Genomic DNA, 25,612 nt, shown 5'->3' with positions numbered 1-25,612 from the left:
AGATGGAGGAAAGTCCACAATTTCTGCAAAGTTTTAGAGATCATTTTAGCTTTTGGACTTATCACTTTAGTAAAAATTCCCTGGTTTTTCTTAAGTTCCTGGATACGGCTGCACTGGGCCATATAATAATCAGACCAAGGAACTGGTAAAATACAGACCTGTAAAATAGAAAAGCCTGTTATTCCAGCAGTAAGATATTAAGTCCAGACTGTGGCTCGCTTCATAAGTGGGGACATCTACAGTTTGTGTCAACCTTAACATTTAAAGCATCTCTGAATGAAAAGACACGACACAGAAACATGATGGCAAGAAAAGACTGTATGGCTTATCCAGTCTGTCCATCCTCCCAAATAATTTAGCTTTACACTTCCTGTCACTAACTCAGAGATCCCCTGCATTTATCCCATGCTTTCTTATTTATTTATTTGATTTATAGTTTTCCTTTCCGACACTTCAAAGTGGAATACATTCAGGTACTTTCTTGAATTCAGATACTATTTTGGTTCTACCTGCTCCACTGGGAAACTGTTCCATGCATTCACTACCCTCTGTAAAGAAATATTTCCTCAAGTCACATGCAAAATACCTTGTGTATATAATCACTAAGAAAAAAACAACGAGGAACAACAGTAATATTAATCTACTAACATATGGGAAATTAGTATCAGAAAAAATTGTGCTCTACATTAAATAATCCACAGGCTCTTGCCCGCAATGGGCTTCAACCAGCATCATATATTAGAGCACTCTGTTGACATCATATACTTCTCCCATATATACCAAACCTACCTCAAACAGCTTTTATATTTCTCAATCCTAAAACTATTTCCAAACATTTTTTTATACTTATCTTTTCCTATTTACAGCCTGTGGGATTGATTTTAAAGCACCTTTTGTGAGACTGAAAATAGAAAAAGGAAATTGGTTTGTTTAAACGAGAAAAGATATGTATAAAAAAAAAATTTAGGAAATAGTTTTAGGACTGATAAATATAATAAAAGCTGTTTGAGGTAGGTTTGCTATGTATGGGAGTAGTATATGACGTGAATGGAGTACTCTAATATATGATGCTGGTTGAAGCCCATTGCAGGCAGCCTGTGGATTATTTAATGTAGAGCAAAATTTTTTCTGATATTAATTTCCCATATGTTATTTATCTTATTTTATATATTTATTTCACTTTTATATACCGGTATTCAAAAAAAATTATCATATCGGTATACACTTTTAAAACAAAAAACAGTAAAAATGATTACAAAACATTAAATTAATGTTAGTAGATTAATATTATTTATTTATTTATTTATAATTTTTATATACCGACATTCGATCAGAGATATCACATCGGTTTACATTCAGGTACTGTAGGTATTTCCCTATCCCAGTGGGCTTACAATTAAAGTTTTGTATCTGAGGCAATGGAGGGTAAAGTAACTTGCCCAAGGTCGCTAAGGGCCATGTTTAGTTGGTTACTTAGAAGGAGAAAGGGGTTAGTTCAAGTGTTGGTTTCAATATACATTGGATTTTTTATACAGTGATAATCCTCGACATACAAGCCTCGACATATAAGCCCTATAAATAAACATGTGTATATACTACCTCTGTTATATAATCACTGAATAAAAAATCCAATGTATATTTGAACCAACATTTGAACTAACCCCTTTCTCCTTCTAAGTAACCAACTAAACATGGCCCTTAGCGACCTTGGGCAAGTCACTTTACCCTCCATTGCCTCAGACCCATGGCACACCCCTCTCAGCTTCTCATGTGGACTCCAGCTCCTTGTTCCTCTTCACTGGTGGCAGTGGGCCGCCAGCTCTGACCTCTGGTCGTCTCCGGCTCTGCCATGGTCCCCAGTGTTACCAGCCAAGATGTCCTTGCTCGTCGGGCTTCTCCGCGTGGCCCTTCTTCACTATGAGAAAACCAATGAGGAACAACAGTAATAACTAAAAAACAGCTTTCAACCTCGGTGTATATATATATAGAGCCCTTGTATATAATCCTCGACATACAACCCGTAGGTAAGGACCTGTAGGTCCTTACCTACGGGTTGCGTCAACCCCACCCCACGCTGCTTGCCACGATTTCCACTTGCCGCCGGCTCTGATCCTAGCCTGTCAGTGATGCCTCCTCTTGCCTATCCTCTGGACGTGGACTTACAAGGCTTAGGCCTTCTTTTGCTTGAGCGCCTTCAGTTACTCACTGTTCCTTTGGTGCCTGAGTTCCTGTACTGAATCCAGTCCGGGGTAGGACTATGCCATCTACCGGCTGCTGTCTCTGGGCTGAACCACTTCTCGCTATTCACTAACCTCAAGGCCCACCTGCCGGCCCCGGCACCCAAAGGCTCAACCCGAGGGGAATGAGGGCTGGTATAGGTGAAGCCCCAGCGGCCTCTAGCTTCAGCCCACTCTGCCCGCTCATGGTGAGGACCTGTAGGTCCTTACCTACGGGTTGCGTCAACCCCACCTCGGCCCAAGGGTCCACCTCCGATGCAACACTTTGTTGTCTCTCACTCAACCAGTTTGTAACCCAGTTAGTCTAGGGCTCATACCAAGGGCGCTCAATTTATTTATAAGTCGCCTATGTGGAGCCGGTTAATGTAGTGTATTTGGATTTTCAGAAGGCGTTTGACAAAGTGCCCCATGAGAGATTCCTGAAAAAATTAAAAAATCATGAAATAGGATGCAATGTCCTATTCTGGACTGCAAACTGATTAAAAGATAGGAAGCAAATATTAAAACTAAATAGTTTATAAATGATTTATAAAAGATCTGGAAAAAGAAACAAGTGATCAAATTTGCAGAGGGAAATTATCCAGAGTTGTTAAATCACAAGTGGATTACAAGTGGATTACGAAAAACTGCAGGAGGATCTTGCAGGACTGGAAGACTGGGCAGATGAAATTTAATTTGGACAAGGGCAAAGTGATGTACTTTGGGAAAAGCAACCCACACTGTAGTTACACAATGTTAACTTCCATGTTAGGAGTTACCACCCAGGGAAAGGACCTGGGCGTCATAATGGACAATACTTTTAAATCCTTGGTTCAGTGTGCAGTGTCAAACAGAATATTAGGAATCATTAGGAAAGGAATGAAGAATAAAACAGCGAATGTCATAATGCCCCTTGTATTGCTCCATTTTGAGGCCAAACTTGAATTAAAATAAAAAGCAGCCTAGGAACAGTAAGGGATTTCTTTAAAGTGTTTCTGAGCTAGTGTAAGTTAGTATTTTTTGTAATTATTAGAACTGTGAGTTTACAAAGATCACTTACTTGATCTGAAAAAGTGAGAATTCTGGGGCAATTAGTCACTAAATTTTAAAAGGGATGCATGCGTCAAAATCAGGAGATGTGTCCATTCAATTTTAAAAGCTGCCTACATGCATGCACATCTCACAAAATGTGAGTATCTCACTGTGAATGAAAAAAGGGCATGGTGTGGGTGGGGCATGGGTATTCCAGAACAGGGCCAAGATATGTGTACCTGTGCGCCCAGGTCCAGTGCCTCATAACTTATGCTATGGAAGAGGTGTAAGTTAAAAAAAAAGAAAAAACATCCCTGAGGGGTTTAAGGGTCTGGGGTAACTGGTGGGGGGGGAGTTAGACTGGGCAAAATGGTGGACAAACTGGTGGAACTAGTCATGGCATGGATGCACCCATTATAAAATTCCCTCACTTGCCCAACTCATAGTCGACTGTGCATGGCTGTGTGCGCCAACTTGCTACACCGGGTGCACACATGTGCGTCCAGGCAATTTTATTACATACGCACATATGTGCTCGTATGTTATAAAATTGCCACGTCCCTGGGCTCGCGCTGACACGCAAGAGTATATGTGACCCACGCCCCTGTTTGAAAGTTACTATCATAGAGTACTGTGTGTGGTTCTGGTCGCCGTATCTCAAAAAGCGTTGTGCTCAGCAGTCTGTGGGATGGGGGCTGCGGACCACCGCTCTTACCTCCAGCCCCGAACCGACTGCAGGAGTTCCCGATATCAGGGCAGGCCTCCATATGAGCATGAGGCAGGACACCACGCTTGACTGGGCCCGACACACTGGAAGGGAAAGACGCCGCCGACCCCAAAGCAGGGCTGCCCCTAGGTGCGCTCACGCCTGACTTGCCACTATTTGATGAAGTCAGGATCCTCTCACTATATATATTACCCGCTGATCTGACATTGACTATCTGCATTAAGGTGTTCAAAACAATGTTGAAAAAATACCTATTTCGGCTGGCATTTCCTAGTTGACAGTTTTAATTATGCTGCAGTGTGATATAGTATATTTATTTATTTATTTATTTATTTATTTCGGATTTTTATATACCGACATTCTCAATACAAGTATCGAATCAGGTTGGTTTACATATAACAAAACTTTCGCACAAAAGGCGTTACATGGAACAGCGTTTCTTAACATATAACGTATAACATATAGCATATAACCTATAACATTTTATTTATTTATTTTTAGATTTTTATATACCGGTGTTCCTATATGAAATAAAGATCACATCGGTTTACATTGAAACAGAACATGAAAATTGCCAAAAGGCATTACATAGAACAAGGTTATGAAACTTGGAACAGTGTACATAAGTTCAAAATTTAACAATAACGTTGTAACATTGATGACCAAAAGATAAAGGAGAAAAAAAAAGACTTAAACAATTAAGTTGACAGGTCTTATTGAGCATAAAAATTATAACGTATAAGTGAGAAAGTCTCAAGTGTCCTGCAGCAAGAGATTAGATACCGAAGTAGGTAGTGGTATGGAAAATGGGGGTTTGTGAAGAAGATATGTTCTTGCTGGTTGGAGGGGAAAAAATGATGATCATGGTCCTGGAAAAGCTTGGCTAAAGAGCCAGGTTTTAAGTTTTTTTTTGAATGAAGAGTGGCAGAAATCAAGCCGAATGTCTGGTGGGAGCGCATTCCATTGAATGGGGCCTGCTGTAGATATGGCACGTTTATGATGCGAGGATTTTGTTGAAGGTACATAGAGTGTGCCTTTATATGCTCCTCTGATGGGTCTAGAGGAGGAGTGAGGGCGTAGTTGGTTACATAATTGAAGAGGAGAGATATTGTGAATGGATTTATGAATTACGGTGAGTACTTTATATAGGATCCTTTGCTTTATAGGCAGCCAGTGGAGGAGCTTGAGAATGGGGGTGATGTGATCTCTTTTATTCGTATTGGTAAGGATTCTGGCTGCAGAGTTCTGTAGCATTTGGAGGGGTTTGATGGATGAATATGGAAGGCCAAAGAGAAGCGAATTGCAATAGTCGACTTTTGATAGAATAATGGCTTGTAGGACCATCCGAAAATCGTTGAAATAAAGAAGAGGCTTCAATTTTTTTAAGACTTGTAACTTATAAAAACAGTCTTTGGTGGTTGTGCTTATGAATTTTTTAAAATTGAGCTGATTGTCTAGCATGATACCTAGATCTCGAACATGTGGTGAGTGATTTAATATGGGAGTGGATGAGTTGAGTAGGTCAGCTGGGTTTAGAAGTTTGATGTTGATGTCTTGATTGATGATTAGGATCTCAGTTTTGTTGTTGTTAAGAATGAGGCAAAGGCTGGAGAGAAGATGATTGATCTGTTGCAAACAATTGTTCCAGTGAGCCAAGGTTTTTTGTAAGGATTCTGAGATTGGGATGAGTATCTGGATGTCATCCGCGTAGAGATAGTGAGTTAGGTTTAGTTTAGTAAGTAGATGACATAGAGGTAAGAGGTAAATGTTGAAGAGGGTAGGGGAAAGGGAGGAACCCTGAGGGACCCCCCGGTTGGAAGGGATCGGTTGTGATTCTTTGTTGTTAATCTTTACTTTGAATTGTCTATTTGCTAGGAAGGATTTGAACCAGCTGAAGACTGTTCCTTTAATGCCTATATCTGCCAGACATTTTAATAGAGATGAATGGTTGACAGTGTCAAAGGCTGCAGAGAGATCTAGTAGTATCAAAAGATGTGGTTGTTTTTTGTCCATTTAAGATAGAATAGAATCGGTAAGAGAGATAAGGAGAGATTCAGTGCTTAACGATTTCCGAAAGCCATACTGGGAAGATACAAGAATGTTGTTTTCTTCCAAATATTCAGATAGTTGTTTATTGACTATCTTTTCCATAATTTTGGCGATCAATGGCAGATTAGCTATTGGGCGGAAGTTAGCTGGATCTGTGGTTGGAAGGTTAGGTTTTTTAAGTAGAGGTTTGAGAATGGCTAATTTAAGTTGGTCAGGAACTAGACCCTGGGAGAGAGAGCAGTTAATGATGTCTGCAATTGGTTTTGATATGGAGTTTCTTATTGCGATGAGAAGGTTAGTAGGAATTGTGTCTAAGGGATGAGATGACGGTTTCATTTTTTTAAGTATGTTTTCTATCTCAAGTGCTGAAGTGGTCTCGAAAGTTTCCAGCGTTGTATTTAGTTGAGGTGAGGTAATGTGAGGGAAAGGGGGATATGAAAAAGATGATGAGAAAGAGATAGTCAGTTTGTCAATTTTATCCTTAAAGTATTCTGCTAGTTCTGATGCTTTGTTGAGTGCTTGATCATCAGGAATGGTAGGAGGTGATGGTTTAGTGAGAGCTGAAACGTAGGAGAAAAGTGCTTTTGAATCAAATATGAAATGATGTTTTTTTTTTGAGAAAAAATCTCTCTTTGTTCTCAGTATGGTGATCCTATAAGCATTGAGGGAGGTTTTATAAATAGCTAATGTTGTGGGGGATGGGTTTCTCCTCCAAGTGTGTTCTTTATTTCTTAGCTCTTGTTTAAGCAGCTTCAGTTCTGGGGTGAACCAGGGTTTCCTGTTGTCTGGCGAAGGTTGTACTACTTTTGTGATGGAAGGGCAGGTAATGTCTGCGATCTTTTTGGTGATGTTGCACCATGAGGTGGTGGCTGTAGATGCGTTGGAGAGATCGAGATGTGATAATTCATTAGTGAACTGATTGATGAGAAGGTCTGTAGAACAAGGTTTCCTGAATTGAATAGTGTTTTTTGGGAACGAAAGTGGAGGATGTTGTGAAAGCTTGAAGGTCGTGTTGATGATTTGATGGTCCGACCAAGGGACAGGTGAACATGTGATTGTATTTGTGTTTGAGATGCACTGATTAATGAAAATAAGGTCTAAAGTGTGACCTGCTTTGTGGGTAGGGGCTTTTATAATTTGTGTGAAGCCCATGTAGTTGAGAGCCGAGAGTAGGGTAACACAATTTGGGGATTGTGGTGAAGCATCGACATGTAAGTTGAAATCACCCAGTAAGATGGCAGGTTTGTCTGGGTTGAAGTATTTGGCAGAGAGTTCAATGACTGGTGAAGGGTCAGAATCTAAAGATCCTGGTGGAGCGTAGATTAGGCCAATTTGTAAATGATCAGATTTAAAGAAAGAGAGCTCTAATTTTGATGTGGTATATGAATGTTGTAAAGATATTCTTAGACCTTTCTTGGCTGCGAGAAGCAGACCTCCTCCCTTTCTTTTGGTTCTAGGTATGGAGAAAAAATCATAAAGCTGAGTTGGTAGTTGATTTAACAGAGCTAAATCTGAAGGTTTAAACCACGTTTCTGTGATTGCACAGATATCTGGGTTTACTTCAGTAAGGTAGTCGTTTAAGATATGAGTTTTTTTTTAAAGTGATTGAGCATTGAATAGAGTAAGAGATAACAGAGAAAGGCCGAGGAATTGTGTGATTGGTGAAATCATTATTGGAATTAGCCTTTGATGACGGTTGTAGTGTTGTGGGAGAGGCTTGGTTTGATGTTTACGTTGATTCTTGATGATTGGTATGGAGTATTCGCCATGGCAAACATGGTGATGTATAGGGATAGGGAAACCAAGAAGCATGTTGATCTGTTTGTGTGGTATAGAGAGAATATTAGAGGCTTACTCGAGTGCTCCAAAGAAGATGAAGATTCAAGGGCCAGTAAACTGGCTTATTATTGACCCGAAGCTGGCTTTAGGATCAGGGAACACTATCTGTTGAGGTTCCAGGGTTTGTGGAGATTTTGGATTACAATTTCAATTTGTTTTCCTGTTGATGAATAAAGCTTGGGATCTATTCTCGTCTCCCTTACACGAATCAGCTGACTTGAATCTTGTTGCCAATGTAATTTATAGATTTAAAGATGATATGCTGAATTCTAATCAAGGTATGAAAGGAGAATTAAGCAGATAATGAAAAAGAGTATGATCTCAGGGGCTGCACGAAGGGGCGCACAAAGGGGCAAGCCCCTTTGTCGCGCGCCAAAGGCACGCGACGCCGGAGAGATGTGAAATTTAAAATCCCTCTCGTCTCCCTGATTGGATGGTAAGTCTGGAGGGAGGGACTTAGCTGTTGTGCTGTGATGCTGTCTGTGCAATCGCACAGACAGCATCACATATAACATATAGACATATATCATATATATATATATATATATATATATATCATATATATATATATATAATATATAGACATATATATCACATATAACATATAGACATATAACATATATATAACATATAGATATTAATAATAAATTAAATATTACATAGATAATAATAATAGTAACTCGTCAACAGGATGTAGGTAAATGTTCGGCATGTTTATAGCGAGAATAAATATCTAGAAAAAATGAAAGGGTAGACTAAATTGTGATATGAGGGTACATAGACCATGTTGATGTGCAAAATATGCGAGAAATGCATGAGTTAAGGAAGACTGATGAATCAGAGAAGAAGTCTTAAACAGGTGAGAAGTTCAGATCTGACGTGGTTGGGTCTTGAAGGGGGTATAGGTGAAACTAGGATCTGGTGTTTGGGCTATTTTTCTTTTTGGCCGGTGTCTAAGTAAACTTGTGATTCTGTATATGTTTGCCTGAAAAGCCACGTTTTTAGATTTTTCTTAAAAGTTAGATGGCAGGTCTCTTGGCGTAGATCTGGCAGTAGTGAGTTCCAGAGTGTGGGTCCGGCTGTTGAGAGTGCTCGTTTTGTTAATGTGGTTTTGATCGGGGGAGCATATAAGGAACCTTTGTAGTTGTGCCTGATGGGTCTATGAGATGTGTGGAGGCGGAGATGCGAATTTAGATTCAGGTGGGCGATGCCCATTATATCCTTGTGGATCATTGATAGTGTCTTGTAGGTGATTCTAGCTTTTATAGGAAGCCAGTGTAGGCTGTGAAGAATAGGTGTTATGTGGGCTCTTTTATTAGTGTTGGTGAGTAGCCTTGCTGCTGCATTCTGCACCATCTGTAATGGTCTGGTGGATAAAGCTGGGAGACCTAGCAGTAATGAGTTGCAGTAGTCCAGCTTAGACAGAATTAAAGACTGGACTACTAGCCGGAAGTCACTGAAGTGAAGAAGAGGTTTGAGATTTTTCAGCACTTGGAGTTTGAAATAGCATTCTTTAGTTGTGTTGGTTATGAAGGATTTTAGGTTAAATTTGTTGTCGAGACGCACCCCCAGGTCTCTGACGGAGGTGGATAGGTTAGTGTTTGGATATGAGAATTGAGTTACGCTTTGAAAGTTGGTAGGGGTGTGATTTTCGTCTGGTGAGATGATGAGGATTTCTGTCTTGTTTGGATTAAGTATGAGGTTCAAGCTGGATAGGAGAGAGTTAATGGTTTGTAAGCAGATATTCCAATGCGCCCAAGTTTTTTGTAGTGATTCTGTGATGGGCATGAGAATCTGAATGTCATCAGCGAAAATATAATGTTTTAGCTTGAGGTTAGAGAGTAAGTGGCAGAGTGGAAGCAAGTAAATATTAAATAGTGTAGGAGAGAGAGATGATCCTTGTGGTACTCCTCGAGTTGATTTGATAGGATGCGATTCTTCATTGTTGATTTTTACTTTGTAGAATCTGTTCTCCAGGAACGATTGGAACCAGCTATGTGCTTCTCCTTGAATTCCTATGTCGGATAGCCGCTCGAGTAGTATGGTATGGTTGACTGTGTCAAATGTGGCGGATAGGTCAAGAAGAGCGAGGAGGTAGGGTTGGTTTTTTTCGAGATTAAGAAGTATGGTGTCGGATAACGATGTTAGGAGTGCTTCCGTGTTTTGAGATTTCCTGAAGCCGAATTGGAAAGGGGAGAGAATGTTGTTATCCTCCAGGTATTCCGACAGTTGTTTGTTGACGAATCTTTCCATCACTCTTGAGATAAGGGGAAGGTTTGCGATAGGGCGGAAATTTGCAGGGTCATCCGTTGAAAGGTTTGGTTTTTTTAGTAACGGTTTCAAAACTGCTATTTTGAGTTGGTCTGGGACCTTTCCTTGTATTAAGGAGCAGTTGATGATGTCTGATATGGGTTTAGAAATGGTGTTAGGGGTCGCTAGGAGAAGATTGGAGGGTATGGTATCCAGAGGATGGGAAGATGGTTTGAGCTTCTTGAGAATAAGTTCGATTTCCAACGATGAAGGAGTTTCGAACAATGATAGGCTGTATTCTTTGTTATATGGTGAGGTTGTCGGCTGTAGTACTGTTGTTTGTTGGGTAAGGATAGGCTTGAGGAGGTTGGTGATCTTTTTGTCAAAGTAGATTGCTAGTTCCTCAGCTTTGTTGGCTGCTAGTTCATCTGGAATGCTAGGTGGAGTGGGTTTTGTTAGGGAAGATACAAATGAGAATAGAGCCTTTGGGTCCAGTGCAAAGTTGTGAATTTTTTTTGCAAAGAAGTCTTTTTTGGCTTTTAGGATGGCTAATCTGTATGTGTTGAGATGGGATTTATAATTTAGCGTTGTGATGGTGGAAGGAGATTTGCGCCAGCTGTTTTCTTTTTTCCGGAGTTCTTGTTTGAGGGTTTTGAGTGTTGGAGTGTACCACGGTTATCTTTTTGCTTGGGGTGGTTTTAAGGATTTGGTGGTAGAGGGACAGGTAAGATCGGCGATCTTGTTTGTAATATTGAGCCAGGATAGAAAGCCTCAGACTGCCTTAAAGGACCGGCTCCAGCTATCTGGCCCGGTCCACCTTAAGACAGACAGGAAAGGGATCCTTGGGTGGGGGCATTTCCCTGAGGTTTGGGATACAAAGGAGAGGCCCTGAGAGAGTTAGAGAGGCCCCAGGGAGAAGAAGGAAGCTGTAATCCAATGCTGTGTTTGTTCTGGACATTTTCGTTGCTTGTCACTCTGCTGAGGTAAGCAGCCATTTGCTCCTCTTCTGTTATGTACTTTTGAAAATAAACTGATAAAAAGCAGCCCATTCTCCAGCCTGTTCTGCGGCCTACCCCAGCCATAGACTGCTCCAAGGGCATCACATATGGTGGTAGAAGTGGGATTACCTGTTCTAAGTGTCTGCACAGACAGGGATCCACACTAGAAAAAAAAATAAAAACATTTTTTTGGGGGGCTTGGCTGCAACGGCAGCCACACAGAATTGTTGTTTGTGGATAAAGGCTCACCAGTAGATGTAGTGTACTTGGATTTTCAGAAGGCGTTTGACAAAGTTCCTCATGAGAGGCTTCTAGGAAAAGTAAAAAGTCATGGGATAGGTGGCGATGTCCTTTCGTGGATTGCAAACTGGCTAAAAGACAGGAAACAGAGAGTAGGATTAAATGGACAATTTTCTCAGTGAAAGGGAGTGGGCAGTGGAGTGCCTCAGGGATCTGTATTGGGACCCTTACTTTTCAATATATTTATAAATGATCTGGAAAGAAATACGACGAGTGAGATAATCAAATTTGCAGATGAAACAAAATTGTTCAGAGTAGTTAAATCACAAGCAGATTGTGATAAATTGCAGGAAGACCTTGTGAGACTGGAAAATTGGGCATCCAAATGGCAGATGAAATTTAATGTGAATAAGTGCAAGGTGATGCATATAGGGAAAAATAACCCATGCTATAGTTACACAATGTTAGGTTCTGTATTAGGTGCTACAACCCAAGAAAGAGATCTAGGCGTCTTAGTGGATAACACATTGAAATCGTCGGTTCAGTGTGCTGCGGCAGTCAAAAAAGCAAACAGAATGTTGGGAATTATTAGAAAGGGAATGGTGAATAAAACAGAAAATGTCATAATGCCTCTGTGTCGCTCCATGGTGAGACCACACCTTGAATACTGTGTACAATTCTGGTCGCCGCATCTCAAAAAAGATAGAGGTGTTTAAAATCATGAGAGGTCTAGAACGGGTAGATGTGAATCGGTTATTTACTCTTTCGGATAATAGAAAGACTAGGGGGCACTCCATGAAGTTAGCATGTGGCACATTTAAAACTAATCGGAGAAAGTTCTTTTTTACTCAGTGCACAATTAAACTCTGGAATTTGTTGCCAGAGGATGTGGTAAGTGCAGTTAGTATAGCTGTGTTTAAAAAAGGATTAGATAAGTTCTTGGAGGAGAAGTCCATTACCTGCTATTAATTAAGTTAACTTAGAAAATAGCCACTGCTATTACTAGCAACGGTAACATGGAATAGACTTAGTTTTTGGGTACTTGCCAGGTTCTTGTGGCCTGGATTGGCCACTGTTGGAAACAGGATGCTCAGCTTGATGGACCCTTGGTCTGACCCAGTATGGCATGTTCTTATGTTCTTATGTTTATTGGTACCGGCTAGGAGAGAGGCTCTGCCGGAGTGAGGGAACAGAAGAAGTGAGTCAGAGCTGGAGAAGCAGGCTTTTCTTTTATTTGGTTATTTTCTTGAAAGAAGGAGAAAGGTTTCCGGCCTTGAAGGAGCAGGAGCTCAGAATAGCCTTTGCAGGAACCTCCCTGAGAAATGGAACAGTTACTGCAAGCCCTGGTGGAGGGACAGCAACAGCTCCGGGCATCCGCTCAGACCCAGTGGGGCCGATTTTAATTCCTACGCGCGTGGGGTACATTTGTGCGCGCTACCCGGTGCGCACAAATGTACACCTGATTTTATAACATGCGCGTGCTACCGCACATGTTATAAAATCCAGGGTCGGCGAGCGCAAGGGGTTGCCCACTTGTGTATCTTGCGCGCGCCGAGCCCTAGGGGAGCCCCGATGGCTTTCCCTGTTCCCTCCAAGGCTGCTCCGAAATCGGAGGGAACTTTTTTTCGCCTCCCCCCCACCTTTCCCTCCCTTTTTTTCGCCTCCAAGGCTGCTCCGAAATCGGAGGGAACTTTTTTTCGCCTCCCCCCCACCTTTCCCTCTCTTCTATCTAACCCAGCCCTACCTAAACCCCCCCACCTTATTTCAGCGAGTTACGCCTGCCTAACTTGCCTGTGCTGGCCAGCTGCCGGCGGACGAACCTCCGGCTTGGCCGCTGTGCCAGAGGACTCAGGAACACCCCCAGCCCCGCCCCCAGACCATGGCCACACCCCCAGACCACCCATTTTTGAAAGCCCCAGGACATATGCACGTCCTGGGGCTTGCGCGAACCGCCGAGCCTATGCAAAATAGGCTCGCGCGCGCAGGGGTAGGTTTTTGGGGGTTACGTGCGTATCCAGTGATACTGGGACGAGATTATCCAGACTTTGGGACTCTTTGGGCCCAGCTCATGAGAGGCCCAGATGACTCCAGCGAGGAAGAGACCTCATTTCCAGAGGTCTTTCCGTTAGAAGACCTGGACTTGTATGTTAATAATCCTAAGACACCCAAGCCTCGTAGACAACATAGGATAGAAAAGTATAATTATTCCCAAGGTTTAGAGGCATTCGTGGAGTTAGAGGGGGCTCCCCAACCCATAGAGGTTCCCTCAGACTGGATAGGCGAGGGAAACCCCAGGAATTTTAGGCAGGCCCAACAAGAAGATGGAACACTAAAAGGGGCCCGGGAGAATATACAGATGATAGATGGGGAATTAGTCTCTGGGGTGGAGGATCAAAAGCCAGCCCCCCCTTTTTTGTACTCAAGAAAAATCTAGTATACAGAGTAGCAAAGGGGAATCTGGAGGGTGAAACGGTTGAGCAGCTTTTGGTTCCCCAGCAGTATCGTCAGCAATTGTTACGGCTCGCCCATAGTCATCTTTTGGGGGGCCACCTAGGGGAAGAGAAAACAAGAGAAAAGATTCTAGCCCAGTTCTATTGGCCTGGCTTATATCGACACGTTCAGGACTACGTTAATTAAGTCATGTTGTATATCCCTCTGCATTTACAGTTACGCTACTATACGTTCTCAGCTGCTATCCTTTCCTCCTGGAACCCTTCTCCCTCACTCCCTCTCCTTTTTCGCTCCTGCTCCATTACCCGCTCCCTGTTTTATGTAATTTCCTCCTTTCTCAAGTTGTATTGTAAACCGGCGTGATGTGCTTGCACGAACACCGGTATATTAAAAGCTATTAAATAAATAAATAAAATAAATAAATAAATACTGTCAGTCCTGCCCTACCTGTCAGCTGACCAGACCGGCAGCAACGTACGTAGCTCCCCTAGTGCCCATGCCAATTATAGAGACACATTTTGAGAGGGTCGCTATGGACTTGGTAGGCCCCTTAGAAAGGTCTAGCTGCGGAAACAAATATATCCTGGACATTCTCAACAATGCAACCAGGTATCCAGAAGCTATTCCCCTACGAGATATGAAGACTCAAACAATAGCCACAGCCTTGGTGGAGGTGATTTCACAGGTGGGGTTACCCAAAGAGATATTAACCGACCAAGGGACCCCGTTTGTCTCTAAAGTGATGAAGCAAGTTTGCACATTATTGCAAGTAAAAACCCTGCGGACATCAGTTTACCATCCACAAACTGATGGGCTCATGGAGTTTTTTAACAAAACTCTCAAGCAGATATTGAGGAAGTTCATCGCGGAAGATGGCAAGAATTGGGACTTACTCTTGCCATATATATTGTTCGCCATTCGAGAAGTCCCTCAAAGTTCGACCGGGTTTTCCCTGTTCGAATTATTGTAAGGAAGAAGACCATGGGGAATTCTGGATGTAGTACGAGAGACCTGGGAGGAGTAACCCAACTCTGGACGGAATTTGGCCGACTATGTGATCCAGATGCAGGACCGACTATAGAGGGCAGGGAAGGCTGCCTGATTATGCCTGTTCATCAGGTCTTCCAGCTGGGAGACCACGTACTAGTGTTACTACTGACTTCAGAAAGTAAATTGCTGTCCCGTTGGCAAGGTACTGGAGAAGATGGGCCCAGTGGATTATAAAGTGGCCCAACCCAACAAACGGAAGAAGGCACAGATCTTCCATGTGAATCTACTAAAAAAATGGGTTGCTCCGACTTGCTGTCTGGTCCAAGAAGAAGACTTTGGTCCAGAAGTTTCACAAACTTCCGGGCCCCAGATGATCCCATATGTGGACCAACTCTCCACAACGCAGAAAGTGGACCTAGATAAACTGGTGACTCGGAATAAAGATGTCTTCTCGACTAAGCCCGGGAGAACTCACTTAGTGTGTCACGACATTATTACAAACCCAGGAGTAATAATTAAACAACGGCCCTACCGGAAGCCAGGAAGTAAGTTGTAGAAGCTGAGGTGAAAGAAATGCTTCGACTTGGGGTCATAGAAGAATCCAATAGCGATTGGTCCTCGCCCATTGTACTGGTACCTAAACCGGATGGTAGTATCCGGTTCTGTATTGACTTCCAGAAGGTCAATGAGGCTTCAAAGCTGGACACATACCCGATGCCCCGCGTGGATGAACTAATTGAATGCTTGGGAACTGCCCAGTTCATCTCCACGCTTGATCTGACAAAGGGATACTGGCAAGTTCCCCTGGCACCAACTTTTCAGCAGTGACAAATTAACTCTACGCCCATCCGAACTGTGAACAAAGAAAAAAAACATTGCATACATCAGAATGTTGTCAATTCGAGAAAAGCCGAGGAATCCAAGATAGCTGACTGTTAAGGAGGAGGAGAGAGATGCTCCATTGTTTGTTTCTCTTTTACTGCAAAATTTACCTCTTTACACTATATATTATACCACATACTAAGCAAAACTCCGCAAAAATTTACCTTCTTTGGGATCCGTGGACTCTCCTCCATGCCAAATCTACTGGGAGCGAGGGCCGCTGAGGGGGTTGGCAAGGAGGGAGCGAAACTCCCTATGGCCGATGAGATCTCGCTGAGTCCCGGTGCACCAGAAACACTGTCCCTGCCCTGTGGTTCTTCGATGGAGACCTCTATGCCACCTTCAACTTTTCTGCTGGTGAATAGAGGAGATTGGTTAACAATGGGGGAACTGGCAAAGGACCCAAGCTCTGCTCCTGAGGCTATTGGTTCTTTAGATGTGGCCTCCCCAACAGGTTAATCCAGTAACGAGCGGTAGGAAGAGCTGCGTTAGTGCCCGGCACACCCGCGGTTGCCGCACGCACAGTCCAGCTCACCTACCGCTCGATCCTGTATGTGAATAGCTTGCAAATGCAAGCTGCGTCTAAGAAGTGTCCATGAAGCGTTAGGCCCGCGCAACCCGTTTTACTGTATAGAGCGCTATACAGCGCCTATACAGTAACCTGGGTGCGCGGGCCTAACGCTTCACAGACACGCTGGTATCTGTCATTTCAAATGTCATTTCAAATGACATTTGAAATGACAGGTACCAGGAAGTGGACAGTTCTCCGACGCTCAGGATTGTCAGCCCTCTCTCCCCTCCTCCCGAAGCAACAAAAGCGAAAAAAAATCGAAAAAAAAAAAGTTGCAAGAGAGAGAGGGGAGAGAGGATGGGCAATCCTACGCTCGGGACTGCCAATCCCCTCTCCCCTCCTCCCGAGGCAAGGCACGAAAAGCAGCCTTGCTCCGGGAGGAGGGGAGAGAGGATTGGCAGTACACTGCACGGGAAGAGCACCAGAATCTGCTGATCCCTCCCTGCCCATGTGGCTTCCCAGCTCCAACCAATAGCATCAAAGCGAGTCAGTACTCCGAGTCGGACGGAGGCAGGAGCTAGAAAATGCAGGCAGCTGCCCAGACTACCAAGCAACGAAACGACGTACTTTTTTTGCAGCCCCCCCTCTGGAGACGGACATCAGCGAGGACGACCGCAGCTGCCCGTGAAGATGGACGCCTGCATGGGCGAAAGCAGCCCCTGTTCGTGCAATTGGGCCGCTCAAGGCGTGACGTCACATGCCGTGACGCCAAACGTCGTGACGTCACGTCTTGAGCGGCCCAATTGCACGAACAGGGGCCGCTTTCGCCCGTGCAGGCGTCTATCTTCGCGGGCAGCTGGAGGCAGGGAGCCGCGGTCGTCCTCGCCGATGTCCGTCTCCGGAGGGGGGCTGCAAAAAAAGTAAGTCGCTTCGTCGCTTTACACTGCCAATCCTCTCTCCCCTCCTCCCAGAGCAAGGCTGCTTTTCGCGCCTTGCCTCGGGAGGAGGGGAGAGGGGACTGGCAGTCCCGAGCGTAGGATTGCCCGTCCTCTCTCCCCTCTCGCAACTTTTTTTTTTCGATTTTTTTTTTTGCTTTTGTTGCTTCGGGAGGAGGGGAGAGGACTGGGGCTGCCCCGGAGACCAGCACCCATGGACACGGCCAGGGCAGGTGAGCGGGTGCTGGGGGAAAGTTTGCCGCCTACCCTTACCCCTGCCTCTAACGCAGGGGTAAGGGTAGGCGGTAAGTTAGCAGGTTACACGCGCGGCAAAACGGCAGGGTAAAAAAGCGATAGTCGGGGCGCGGGTTACTGGATGCTAGGGAATAGCTAATTCGATCGTTTACATGTAATATACAAGCTGCGTGCGGAAGGGGTTGCCCGGGGATTTAAGGACGCGGTAAGAGTAGGTTAAAGGGGATTGGGGATCGCAGGAAGGGCTAACGCGGCCGGAAAGTGAGTAGAAAGTGGGTTAGGAACGGGGAGACTGCGGACGCACTTTACAGGATTGACCTGCAAGTAAGCAGAGGGAGGATTTACATTTATTGGAAATTACATCAACCATCGCCTCAACTACAGCACTGGAACAGAAAATATCAGAAAATGAAGAAGGTGTTGCATCTTTAATTACAGGTACTGCATTTACATTATACAAACCTGAAAAAGTGACTTTAGAATCTGTTTGGTCGGCATTGATATCTATAGAATCCGCGATCACCTCTTTGACCCAATTTCTTATGGAGACTAATAAGCGGGGAAAGATCATTGAGAATAAAGTTATTTTACATGAGGAAAAAAAAGAATTACCCAAGTGGAGAAAGTATAGCATAATTCGGTACAATCATAGGCAATAGCAACTAAGAAACTAGAAAATATGGAGAATGTACTGAGGATTTTGAACTTAAGGGTTATACATTTTCCAGTAGTTCGTAAGTTACCCTTAGTGGATTTCTTTAAAACTACCTGTTAAATATTCTTAAATTTCCTACTGAAGCAATGCCACTAATCACGAAAGCCTTCTATATGCCCCAAAGAGCTTCTCAGAGGATGGAAAAAAGAAATGAAGAACAACAATCCCTCAATATAACGGAAATACTAGAAATGACTCAAGAGACTGAGATACGGCAAAGGGACACTTTAGTAGTATCGTTTGCATTTGAACAGGATTGTAATAATGTTATGAAATTTTTCTTTATATATAGAAACTAGCAACTGTACCCGTTCTACGCCCGGATGGCGAGCCTTTCCCACGCACTCCCTCTCTTACCAACCAAGCTGTCTCTCGCACTCCCCCACGCCCCCCTCTCCTCTCTCACACACACATTTTCTCTCACCGGCATCCCCCTCCCCTCATATAGGCTACCTCTCTCTGAAACCCACAGTCAAGCATCCCCCACTCACCTTCTCTTACCTCCCATGCTCTCTCTCACACCCTCCCCACCCCCTCTCACCAACAATGCTCTCTGTCACCCCCTCTCTCACACACACATTCTCTCTCACCGGCATCCCCCCCCCCATGCTCTCTCTCACACCTTCCTGCTCTCTCTCACCCTCCCCTCCCCGACACACATTGTCTCTCACCTGCATGCCACGGGACCCGCGCCGTTCGCGGCGAAGATGAAGGCCCAGCGCACTGTTCGCAGCACACAGGGGACTTCCATTTTCGCCTTGAGCAGAAAATAGCAGCGGAGACCCTGGCATGCCACGAACGGAGTGCGTCCCGCGGCACATGCTCCGTTCGCGGCGAAGATGAAGGCCCGGGTGCGCCGATCGCACCACACGGGGGCCTTCCCTTTTCGCCGCGAATGGCACGCTGGGCCTTCATCCTCACTGCGAACAGAGTGTGTGCCTCGGGACACGCTACGTTCGCGGCATGCCAGGGTCTCCTCTGCTATATTCTGCCTGTCCCGCAATGGCCGCTGTCCTTCGTACCTCTGGCGTGTTTGAGCCTCCAAGGTGGCCAGGGAGCCGCCTGCGCCATCTATCGGCGGGCTGGGGAACATACGCGAGCACTGACGGACACACTACCAAGCCCGATATATTATAGCGCCATCTATTGGCGGGCTGCGGAACATGCGCGAGCACTGACGGACACACTACCAAGCCCGATATATTATAGCGCCATCTATTGGCGGGCTGCGGAACATGCGCGAGCACTGACGGACACACTACCAAGCCCGATATATTATAGCGCCATCTATTGGCGGGCTGCGGAACATGCGCGAGCACTGACGGACACACTACCAAGCCCGATATATTATAGCGCCATCTATTGGCGGGCTGCGGAACATGCGCGAGCACTGACGGACACACTACCAAGCCCGATATATTATAGCGCCATCTATTGGCGGGCTGCGGAACATGCGCGAGCACTGACGGACACACTACCAAGCCCGATATATTATAGCGCCATCTATTGGCGGGCTGCGGAACATGCGCGAGCACTGACGGACACACTACCAAGCCCGATATATTATAGCGCCATCTATTGGCGGGCTGCGGAACATGCGCGAGCACTGACGGACACACTACCAAGCCCGATATATTATAGCGCCATCTATTGGCGGGCTGCGGAACATGCGCGAGCACTGATGGACACACTACCAAGCCCGATATATTATAGCGCCATCTATTGGCGGGCTGCGGAACATGCGCGAGCACTGACGGACACACTACCAAGCCCGATATATTATGGATTTGCTATTCCATAGCCAGTGGCTATGGATATATCCGGATATTACTAAGTCCACACAGGAGCGCAGGAAAAAATGTCTTGCGATAAGACCAGATGTTGCCACAATTGGGGCACAATGCATATTATGATATCCTTGTAAATGTATCCTAAAATTTCAAAATGTGAAGTATATTTATTTTGACCCGATGCAATTAAGATTATTTTTAGATGCGCACTCCTAAGTACATTCATGCTCTGGCTTAGATAAGGGTTTGGAGGGCTCCTTATTTCTTATTTTTCTTTTCTTGATATCCGCTCAAATTACTTTGGATTTCTCTCCCAATTTACCTATATAGAGGGGAGATTAAGGGGGCATGTATTTCAGAATTTTGTATCATTGCTTATTTACAATTGGATATCATCTTCCCTTTTCTGTAACAAGTTTGTGTTATATTCATTTGAAACTATAAAAATAAAATAAAAAAAAAGAATGTTGTCAATTCCAAATTATTGCAATTAAAGGGTAACATGTATGAATATCTACTGTCCACAAAGAAATATCCAGGCAGTTAATGGAAGGGCAACAGGAACAAGGCACATGTGGGTACATTAAGACATAGCATAATATGCACATCCAGGCAAGGTGTAGGATCGAAAAGGCCCGTTACGAGTGCCTTGGTTGTGTTCCTTGCAGGGACGTCCAGGTCTCGGGTGCCTGGGTACAGGCCCATCCTCGCATGGCCATCCAAGACTTGGGCATTTGGGTACAGACCTGTACCTGGCGCACAAGTCCTGGGTGTCCATGCGAGGAGCAGGACCTGGGCGCTCGTAATGGTCCTGTACCTGGGTGCCCAAGTCCTGGACGTCCATGTGAGAACCTCCAAAACTTGGGCGCCCAGGTACAGGCCCATTACGAGTGCCCAGGTCCTGCTCCTCGCATGGACATCCAGGTCTTGGGTGCCCGGGTACAGGCCCATCCTCATATGGATGTCCATGCGATGAGCAGGACCCAGCTGCTTGTAATGGGCCTGTACTCGGGTGCCCAAGTCCTGGACGTCCATGCGAGGACAGGCCTGTACCCAGGCGCCCGAGATCTGAACGTCCATGTGAGGAGCAGGACCCAGCTGCTTGTAATGGGCCTGTACTCGGGTGCCCAAGTCCTGGACGTCCATGCGAGGACAGGCCTGTACCCAGGCGCCCGAGATCTGAACGTCCATGCGAGGAGCAGGACCCAGGTGCTTGTAATGGGCCTGTACTCGGGTGCCCAAGTCCTGGACGTCCATGCGAGGACAGGCCTGTACCCAGGCGCCCGAGATCTGAACGTCCATGCGATGAGCAGGACCCAGGTGCTTGTAATGGGCCTGTACTCGGGTGCCCAAGTCCTGGACGTCCATGCGAGGAGCAGGACCCAGGTGCTTGTAATGGGCCTGTACTCGGGTGCCCAAGTCCTGGACGTCCATGCGAGGAGCAGGACCCAGGTGCTTGTAATGGGCCTGTACTCGGGTGCCCAAGTCCTGGACGTCCATGCGAGGACAGGCCTGTACCCAGGCGCCCGAGATCTGAACGTCCATGTGAGGAGCAGGACCCAGCTGCTTGTAATGGGCCTGTACTCGGGTGCCCAAGTCCTGGACGTCCATGCGAGGACAGGCCTGTACCCAGGCGCCCGAGATCTGAACGTCCATGCGAGGAGCAGGACCCAGCTGCTTGTAATGGGCCTGTACTCGGGTGCCCAAGTCCTGGACGTCCATGCGAGGACAGGCCTGTACCCAGGCGCCCGAGATCTGAACGTCCATGCGATGAGCAGGACCCAGGTGCTTGTAATGGGCCTGTACTCGGGTGCCCAAGTCCTGGACGTCCATGCGAGGACAGGCCTGTACCCAGGCGCCCGAGATCTGAACGTCCATGCGATGAGCAGGACCCAGGTGCTTGTAATGGGCCTGTACTCGGGTGCCCAAGTCCTGGACGTCCATGCGAGGAGCAGGACCCAGGTGCTTGTAATGGGCCTGTACTCGGGTGCCCAAGTCCTGGACGTCCATGGGAGGACAGGCCTGTACCCAGGCGCCCGAGATCTGAACGTCCATGTGAGGAGCAGGACCCAGCTGCTTGTAATGGGCCTGTACTCGGGTGCCCAAGTCCTGGACGTCCATGCGAGGACAGGCCTGTACCCAGGCGCCTGAGATCTGAACGTCCATGCGATGAGCAGGACCCAGCTGCTTGTAATGGGCCTGTACTCGGGTGCCCAAGTCCTAGACGTCCATGCGAGAACCTCCGACTTGGGCGCCCGGGTACAGGCGCCCGGATCCCTCCCGCTCCTCACCTGGACATCTAGGAATTGGGCATCTATGCTGTTTGCCTAAAGAAAAAAAAATTACCTCTTGAAATTGAAGCTGAGTAGATTTGCCAGCAATAGCGAATCGAATATGAGTCCCACACACCAGGATACAGTAAAGATCCAATCGAAAAACTGAGCAAAAAGGATTGTCTGGCTCCTTGCAGCAATTTATATACCCAAGCAGGATTTTAGCGCGAAGCATGACATACATTGTGACATCACGTTGGGGGAAAAATGAAACATTTTGAATTAATAAAAATTTTCAATTAACATCTCTTTCATGTTCCATAAACCGCATGCCCTTTTGACGGATAGGTCCCTTTGACACAATTTCAGCGCATGAGCGATGCTATACGGACGTCCTATGCTATAAAAAAAATAGGTGGCGCTAAGGATGCTCTTTTTTGACCACCCACACTCGTTTTGGGCACCTTTTTCATTTGTGTTTCATTTAAATACAGCATACAGCACCCAAGGAATCTGTGCGCATGTTGAAACTGCGGGTGCCAAGTTTTGTGCACTGGTTTAGTGCGTCTGTATTGCATCGGCGTCATCCAGGTACTTACAGTCATTTTTATAAGTGACCGACTTGTTTCATATTATATTTTGCAAATATACATAATTTCACAATACAGATTTCTCAGATTATTCACAACAGTATTTGGCTCCTGTGGTTTCTTTGTCTGCTATATTATTCTCAGAGACGTCCCACTAGTAGGAATCCACAACATACCTTGCCGTCTCCTGCCTTGCCTCGCTGCCTGCATCACCTTGCCTTGCCTTCTAGTTAGCCTTTCCTTGGATTGTTCTTCTGTTGCTGAGCTGGACTGCCTTCTGCCATTGCTTGATCTTTGTATGCTTCAACCTCTGTCTGTACACCGACCTTGCTTGTTCTCTGCCTGCGTCGACCTCCTGCCTTGTCACCACACTTGCTAGTTCTCTACAGCCGACCCTTACCTGTTCTCGACGCTTTCTGAACTCTGTTGTCCTTGACCTCGGCCCACCTTGGTCCTATCTGACTCACTGTTTTTTGCACCCTGCCAGAGAAGTCCTGCTGGCTGCCAGAACCTGCGGGCTCAACCCAAGGGGAAGGGGTCTGGCCAGGCAGAAGACCTTGCCTCTTGGTGTGTCACTTGCTGTGTTTGTATGCCCCAGACTCTGCCAACCTAGCAGCAGTCCAAGGGCTCACATCCCCCAGAATGTGACAAAAAAGGATGAGCAAACTAAGTAAAAAGCAAAAATAGAGAGAAAAAAAGGAAAAAATCAGTAAATAAGTCAAAAGTCAAAAAATTGGACAGGGTGAGACAATTTTTTTTCAGCTCCTAAAAGGTTTTGGCTAGCACCTAAGTTTTTTGAAAACGTTTTCAGTCCTTACCTGTGTTGCCTTTCCTCTGGGTCTGTGTGGGGGTGACATATGTGGTTTGTCTGCCTGTGTCTTTCTCTATGTCTGGGTACGGTGTGTCTATTCCTCTCTCTGTGTCTGAGTGTGATGTGGGTTTATTAGTAGTATATCTGAAGGAGTCTAACTCTCTGTCAGCACATTGCACATTTTCATTTTTTTGGCTTCGCTGTTCTTATTCTCTGATAAGCTTTCACTGCTGTAACCTAGATTAGAACAATGGATGTATTATGTGATGGGCTGTATTACTGCAGACTCGCGAATTCCTTTCCAGAACTGCAAGTCCCAGCAGCCTCTCCTGCAGAACATGGGAGAAGTTTCACGAAAGTTCCAGGGTGTCTAGGGAGGGGGTCAGTAGCCCCTTCAGCCGGAATATGCTCGCTCAGCAGTGCTTAGAACGCATGTGTAAAAGATAAGAACTGTAAAGTGCATAAGAGTCTGCTCCTGAAGGGGAGGGGCATGCAGTTGTACTGAGCCTTTGTCTTAGCTGCATCTTGCTGGCAATAAAAGTCTATCTTTACGGATCAGTTGTCTGGGCCTCCTTACTGACTAAAAAGAGACGGTTACATATCTATGTGTTTGCCCTCTATCTGAGTATGGCATCTCTACGGTACATCTATGCTTCTCTCTGTGCCTGAGTGTGATGTGGGTCTGTCTGTGGAGTATCTATGTGTCTGACCTCTGTCTGAGTATGGCATCTCCACGGTATATCTATGCCTCTCTCTGTATCTGAGTGTGAGGTGGGTCTGTCTGTGGAGTATCTATGTCTGCCCTCTGTCTGAGTATGGCATCTTTATGGTATATCTATCTGTGCCTCTCTCTGTGTCTGAGTGTGATGTGGGTCTGTCTGTGGAGTATCTATGTGTCTGCCCTCTGTTTGGGTATGGCATCTCTATGGTATATCTATGCCTCTCTCTGTGTCTGAGTGTGATGTGAGTCTGTCTGTGGAGTATCTATGTGTCTGCCCTCTATCTGAGTATAAGTCACACACAAAAGAAGAACTTATTTTTCTATAATTTGTTTTTCCAATATTTTATTTATGCAACCACATATTTAACTACCTAGACATTTAAAATCTAACTCACTCACACCCCCTCATACATTCAACACACATTTCACATAAAACCAAATAAGTACACATTTCAGACTTGTAATTCTTATAATTTCTATAACAATATTAGTTGTTAATTCATTATTAATTCGGGTAAGTCAACCATGAAACGAATCCTGTATTAAGTTTGTCCAATAAACATGTATTTTTTTATATAAAAGGAATGATTTTCAAACGAGTATGGCATCTCTATGGTATATCTATGCCTCTCTCTGTGTCTGAGTGTGATGTGGGTCTGTCTGTGGAGTATCTATGTGTCTGCCCTCTGTCTGAGTATGGCATCTCTACGGTATATCTATGCCTCTCTCTGTGTCTGTGATGTGGGTTTGTCAGTGGTGTATCTATGTGTCTGCCCTCTAAATATGGTTTCTTGTTTTTTTTGTCTAGGTGTGGTATGTATGTCTCTCTGTGTCTGTCAGGGTATTGGATTTCTGTCTTTTTGTGGGAGGTCTGGGTCTAGGGGGGGGTTATCTCTCTGTCTGTCTATCTGGATGTGGGTTGTGTCTATTTGGGTATGAGGGTATGTGTATTTGAAGGTAGGGCTGTGTCCTAGTGGTGGTTGTACTGGTCTGCACTGTGGTGTGTGGGTGTGTCCTGCAGTATAGGGGGGGGGGGGGTTGTACTAGGTTGTATTGTTGGGTGTGGGGCTGTGTCGTGGGGGAAAGGGGGGGCGGGGAGTGTGGGTTGTACTGACATACAGCATGAGGTGTAGGGTGTATGGGGCCGTGCCCTGCAGTATGGAGAGGAGGACGTTTGTACTGGGCTGCATCATAGGATGTAGGGTGTAACCTGCATCATTTGTGCATGTAGCAAAAAAGGTTTATAGGCAGTAGTTTCCGGCATAAAACAAGTCATCTGCATCCGCCAATCTGAGCGCTATAATTTCAGTGGCTCTACCGAGCCCCGCCCACAGACA

General features: G+C 45.4%; 1 long non-coding RNA gene across 1 annotated transcript; it reads right to left on the bottom strand.

Moving 5' to 3' along the window:
* Positions 1 to 1,729: 1,729 nt before the first annotated feature.
* LOC115096090 lies at positions 1,730 to 23,649 on the bottom strand. The gene is made up of 5 exons (XR_003857956.1): positions 23,562 to 23,649; positions 17,838 to 17,924; positions 15,839 to 16,025; positions 15,504 to 15,645; positions 1,730 to 1,915 (listed from the first exon to the last, which is right to left on the bottom strand). It is a non-coding gene; the product is annotated as an uncharacterized LOC115096090 (long non-coding RNA).
* Positions 23,650 to 25,612: the final 1,963 nt, after the last annotated feature.

Source organism: Rhinatrema bivittatum, chromosome 7 (assembly GCF_901001135.1).
Source record: "Rhinatrema bivittatum chromosome 7, aRhiBiv1.1, whole genome shotgun sequence".
Classification (NCBI taxonomy): domain Eukaryota; kingdom Metazoa; phylum Chordata; class Amphibia; order Gymnophiona; family Rhinatrematidae; genus Rhinatrema; species Rhinatrema bivittatum.
The sequence above is the reverse complement of the archived record's forward strand: the minus strand, read 5'-3'. Positions and strand labels throughout refer to the sequence as shown.